Raw genomic sequence first — 5,946 nt, 5'->3', positions numbered from 1 at the left:
GGCCCCGCCCACGCCGCGTGACGCAAGCGGCCCCGCCCACTCACCCGCGCGCGCGCGCGCGCGCGCCCGCCCGCCCAGGCCCCGCCCGGGCATTCGCGCCGCTCGAGCTTCGGTCCCCCATCCCCCAGCTCGGCCCGCTGCGGTCTTGCGAGTGTCCTCTGCTTCCCCGCTGCCCCCCGCCACGCTCCCACCCACCCACCCCTTTTTTTTTTTTTTTTTACTGCACCCGGATTCCTTCGCCTAAGCCTCTCCAGACTCCCCTCCCCCCTTCAGGCCCCGGGCCGGCCGGGCCTAGGGCGCGCGTGGGCTCCTGGGAGTTGTAGTTCACAACGCCGTCCAACGGCGCATTGAGGAAACCGAAGACAAAAGGGCGGCCGAGACTACATCTCCCAGTGTGCATAGCGCGCAGGGGCGTGGGAGGATGGGGCTCCTAAACCGGCGGACACGGGAGACCTCTGGCGGGGACGAGGGCGGCAACGGTCGGAGCGAGTGCTGATTCACGGCCCCGCCCCATGTCCTCTGGGCAGTTACCCGGGGAGGGGCGGGGCCCCAGCCCAGACCCTGTTTTCCAGGCAGAATAGCCGGTCATGGCGGGGAGCAGGGCCCGGGAGAGGGAATGAGGGGGCGCGGACACGGTAGCTCCAGCCTGTCAGCATGGCGCTCCCCCGCGCGACGGCTGCCTGAAGCGGGGGACTCTCTGTCCCCAAGCGAGGCTCCAGGTCCGCAGTCCCCCTGGAGGCTGCTGGACCTGTCCGGGTGACACGTAGGAAGCGGAATAGCGGCTGGGCACCCTGGTTCACGTCCCCAGGGGACGCGTCGGAGCCCGTTCCTCCGCTCCGGGTGGAGCTGCAGAATTTTTTATCTCCATGACACTGCGGCTGGGGCGGGCCACCCCTCTGCCCCCACCCAGCACCTGCACCCTGACACAGGCTTATTCCTGGGTTCCACAGCGCGCACCCACCCTCGCCTGCCTGCTTTGCATCAGTCGTTCGACAGGTATTGAGCGCCTGCTATGCTCCCAGCAATGAACGAAGCAGCAAAAAAAAAAAATCCCTGCCCCACAAAACAAGCGAGATAAAAATCAATAATGTGGGTTAGAAAGCAAAAAAAGGGAGTCCAAGGAAGGGCTCTGAACCTCACATGAGTTTCTGTGAGGGGAATATTCTAGACTCTGCTAGATGTCGGAGGAACCTGTCCTGGCAGAATTTAGGAGGTAAGTGCTGCAAATACATAGATATATAGATTTTTTTTTTTTTTAATGATTCTTTCTGGCTGGATAGGAGCAGCTTCTGAAAACCTGCCGCAGGGAGGCTGCTGACATCCCCGACCCAGCCGTGGCAGGATGATAGGGCTTCAGGGCCGGGAGTCCCTCCCTTTCGTTGTAACAGGCAAGGAGTCTGCCGTGCCTGGTGTCCCCGGTGATCCTTAATGGGGGCTGCTGATGGAGTCAGGCACATAAGGGGCACCGAATGGCAGCCTAAGGAGTTCTAACTTTTTATTCTGCCATACATAGGAATGCCATGAGAGATTTTTAACCATGCCCAAAAAATTAAAAAAAAAAAAAAAAAGGATCAGTTTTGCATTTTGTCGTCGTCTTTAACTTCTCGCTGCTTGGTACTTAGAGTCTGGCTCGGAGTCGGTGCATGGCACATGTGAAATAAAGACGTGATGCAGGCAGGCAGGCATGCGTGCACTCTGGACCAGCGTGTGGGAGATGGGCTGAGTGGGGAGAGGATCTAGAAATAGTTCTGTGTCTCCCCTCCTCCAACATGGGATCTGGCCTGGCCTCTCTTACCACATCGCCCAGCAGAATGCAACCCTGCTGGTGAATAAGCCCTCCCACTTCCTTCTGTCTCTCGCAGGACTGTTCGCCAAGTCATTCCTCTTCCTTTCTCTTCCTCCTTGCAGGCCAGAGCTGACCCACCGTGGCCTGGGTCTCCCAGCTGCATGGGAACCAGCCCTCTCTGGCCACGCCAGTTGTCCACATGTGGATCAAATGTGTCAATGAGTCGAGCCCCAGATGCTGAATCCTGGGAACTTCCTGCCACATTGCAGCTTTTTTTCGCTGACCTCTTCACCCAGTTCCTTCCCCCACCAGTCTAATGCACTTGGAAACACACACACACACACACACACACACACACACACCTCGGGCCAAATCTATTTGAGAAAAATAAAGCAGATGCAAAGAAAAAGATGTCCCAAAGCATCTGTAGTGTCCGCATGCCGGAAGCTTCCGTCCACTGGTGCAGGGGAGAGCCGGCCAGCTCTGCCTTCGCTCCCCTTTGGAGTTTTAAAGGCTCCTGGCTTAGAGCTGCAGCTGCCCTCCCCCAGGCTCCCTAAACCCCCGAGGGCTGCTTCAGAGGCCAGAGCCGGGTTTCCTCCTCCCCTGCCACAAACCTGGAGCGAGGAGGTGCAGAAGGAGCCTCCTACCTTCCGCCTGGCCCCCAGCTCTGTGTGCAAGGCCCATCCTCTCTCTGGGTCTCAAATTTCCCCAACTTTAAGATGAAACATTCGACCAAATGAGCTCTGAGTGCCATACGCAAGTGCGATGAGTCATAGTTCTAGATTCAGCCCGTGCTTCTGTAAGGAAAGCCGTTGGCACGCCACAGCTGTGCAGACCGGGGCCGTGGGACTGAAAGATGGCGGAAGCCCAAGGGGTCAACAGACTCAGAATCGTCCCTGGTTGGTAGACCAGGAAGCTGGGACAGACAGAGGCTCGACTGAGTGACAGCGCCTGAATTCGAACCCAGGCAGACCTTCTGCACTTCCAGCTGCAGGTTGCACCTGCTCAGCCAGGAAAGGCAGGGCCTTGCCCTGGGTGACCCCCCCCCCCCCAGCATGACACCAGGGCACCCTCTATCCCACTTCTCCGGTGCTGGAGGACATGACCTTTTAAACGCATCCTCTCTGGCCGAGCTGGCAGACAAGCAGGCCAGCCAGGGACATTAGTGTCCTGCTGTTTCTGTGCAGTCAGCCATAAATCACCGCGGCTCCATCCCCTGGCTCCCGGCTTCCTCCTGTGGCTGGAGAGCTCTCCGACTAGTGTAGCGGCAGCAGTGGCAGCATCTTCTGTAGCCGACCAACAGCGCTCCCAGCCCTGACCTCAGGGGACGCGTCCCCATCTATGTCCTGCCAGGCTGGCCTGCGATAAGAGCAGAGAACACACTGGATTCAGAAGTGGACGATGACCAGGACATCTCTGTGGCCAGCTTTTCCTCCTGCACATCTTTGGCCAGGCAGGGGAGGAAGCACGTGCTGGAGGCAGGACCTAGGAGCAGAAGCCCAGACTTTGCTGTTGACCTTGCTGAGTGACCTTGGCCAAGTCACTTCACTGCTAGGCGCTTCAGATTGTGCACTTATAAAATAAAGGAATTGGTTGGGGCCGGAGCTGTGGCATAGCGGGTAAAGCCACCATCTGCAGTGCCAGCATCCCATATGGGCGCCGGTTCTGGTCCTGGCTGCTCCACTTCTGATCCAGCTCTCTGCTGTGGCCTGGGAAAGCAGTGGAAGATGGCCCAAGTCCTTAGGCCCCTGCACCCTAGTGGGAGACCCAGAGGAAGCTCCTGGCTCCTGGCTCCTGGCTTCGGATCAGTGCAGCTCTGGCCGTTGTGGCTAATTGGGGAGTGAACCAGCGGATGGAGGACCCACACACACACTTTCTCTCTCTCTCTCTCTCTCTCTCTCTCTCTCTCTCTCTCTCTGCCTCTCCTGCTCTCTGTGTAACTCTGACTTTCACATAAATAAATAAATCTTTTAAACATAAAATAAAGGAATTGGATGCTTTCAATAAACTTCCCTGGCTCCATGCCTCCGCACCCTCCCCAGTGGAAGATCTTTCTAGATGCACATCTCATCCCCTTCCCTCCTCTTGGCCCCACCGTGCGCTCCTGATGCCTATGGGGCCATGGTCTTCCTTGCTTCCTTGATCTGGAATTCAGAACTTTCCTGGGGGGCCCCTGTCGCCCTCTGCAGCTGCATCTCACACCTTGACTTTCTCAGCCGCACGGTGCCCTCTCGCTCCTCACCCTGAGCTTTCTAAAGCTGTCCCTTCTGCTGGGAACGCCTGCTCCCATCCCTGGTAGGCCCCTGCCCCCTCATCTTGCAGACTCAGTGTCTGAGCTTGTTCATGCTGGGCCTTCCAGCCTGGGGTCTAGAGCCCCGCACTGCACTCGTGGGTGTAGGCAGCTGCCTTCCCTGGCCTCACCCAAATGCATTCCTCCAAGACAGATTCCATCCGAGCCACCTCCAGTCTCCAGGCTGCTCACGTAGCAGGTGCTCAGGGAGGTTTGAGCCAATGAAAAAGACACCCTGCTTCAAGCAGGAAATTCATGGGGCCAGCGTGAGGCACAGGAGGTTAAGCGGCTGTCTGTGATGCTGGCATCCCATCAAGAGTGCTGGTTCTAGTCCCAGCTGCTCCACTTCTGATCCAGGGAAGGCAGCAGAGGATGGCCCAAGTGCTTGGGCCCCTGCCACCCATGTGGGAGACCCGGGTAGGTTTCCAGACTCCTGGCTTCAGCCTGGCCCAGGCCGGACTGTTCTGTGATCATTTGGGGAGTAGACTAATGGATAGAAGATTCATTCATATTCTCTCTCTCTCACTCTCTCTCTTCTTTCCTCTCTCACCCTGCCTTTCAATATTTTTTAATAAGAAGGAAATCCAGAGAGCAGACGTCTAACCCAGCAGTTGGGATGCCCACGTCTCACATGGGCACACCTGTGATACCGGACCCAGGTTCAGGGGTTCACTCGCGAACAGATATTGACAAGAAGCCGATGTGCGTTGCAACCCAGACAAGGTCAGTTAGAGGCTTATGGTCCCATAAAGGGAGACAGCACAGTGGAGAGAGGTCCTGGTGAGTGGCTCCATGGTGGGAGCTGGGCAGGGGTCTTTGTTAGTCAGGGAGGTATGGCGGTTCTCCCTCGGCACACAGCGCCTCCATCCGCACCTGGTCTGGGGCTCTGCACGTGAGCTGCTGGGCTTCTCACACATGGCATGCTCACTACCGCCACGCCAGAGGGTCCCATCTGGGCCACAGGGGGTCTTCTGCAGTTAGGGTCTGGACACCCTTTGCTCCTGGTTGGTCTGGAGCCGGAAATGATGGATACATGGCAGGTGGGAAGGCGCTTGAGTGAGTGAGCCCGGGTCTATCCTGTCTCACCTGGGTTCGGCTCCTGGTTCTGGTTCCAGCTTCCTGTTAAGGCGGATCCTGAGAGGCCACGGTGATGGCTCAAGGAGTCTGGCTGTGGCCACCAATGTGGGAGACTTGGATTGAGTTCCCGGATCCCGGTGTATGTCCTTGGCCAGTCCCATCTGCTGTGGGCATTTGGGAAGTGAACAAAACGCTAGAGCGCTCTCTCTTCCTGTCTCTGTGCCTTGCAAATACATACATACATACATGTTTCAGAAAGAAGAGATGGGGCCGACACCGTGGCACGGTAGGTTAATCCTCTGCCTGCTGCACCAAGTGCTTGGGCCCTGCACCCCATGGGAGACCAGGAGAAGCACCTGGCTCCTGCCATCGGATCAGCACAGTGTGCCGGCCGCAGCGCGCCGGCCGCAGCGGCCATTAAAGGGTGAACCAACGGCAAAAAAGGAAGACCTTTCTGTCTCTCTCTCACTGTCCACTCTGCCTGTCAAAAAAAAATTTTAAGATTTATTTATTTATTTGAAAGTCAGAACTACACAGAGAGAGGAAAAGCAGAGAGAGAGAGAGAGACAGGTCTTCCATCTGATGGTTCACTCCCCAACTGGCCACAACGGCCGGAGCTGCGCCAATCCGAAGCCAGGAACCAGGAGCTTCCTCCTCCAGGTCTGCCACGTGGGTGCAGGGGCCCAAGGACTTGGGCCATCTTCTACTGCTTTCCCAGGCCACAACAGAGAGCTGGATCAGAAGAGGAGCAGCGGGGTCATGAACCATTGCCCATATGGGATGCCAGCACCTC

The 5,946-nt window shown here is 57.4% G+C and overlaps 1 long non-coding RNA gene across 1 annotated transcript; it reads left to right on the top strand.

The window, feature by feature from the left end:
• The first annotated feature begins 555 nt into the window (after positions 1-555).
• LOC138847004 (uncharacterized) lies at positions 556-3,772 on the top strand. The gene is made up of 2 exons (XR_011384569.1): positions 556-1,213; positions 1,909-3,772. It is a non-coding gene; the product is annotated as an uncharacterized lncRNA (long non-coding RNA).
• The last annotated feature ends 2,174 nt before the right edge of the window (positions 3,773-5,946 follow it).

Source organism: Oryctolagus cuniculus, chromosome 19 (assembly GCF_964237555.1).
Source record: "Oryctolagus cuniculus chromosome 19, mOryCun1.1, whole genome shotgun sequence".
Taxonomy (NCBI): Eukaryota; Metazoa; Chordata; class Mammalia; order Lagomorpha; family Leporidae; genus Oryctolagus; species Oryctolagus cuniculus.
This window is presented reverse-complemented; position numbering and strand designations above follow the sequence as displayed.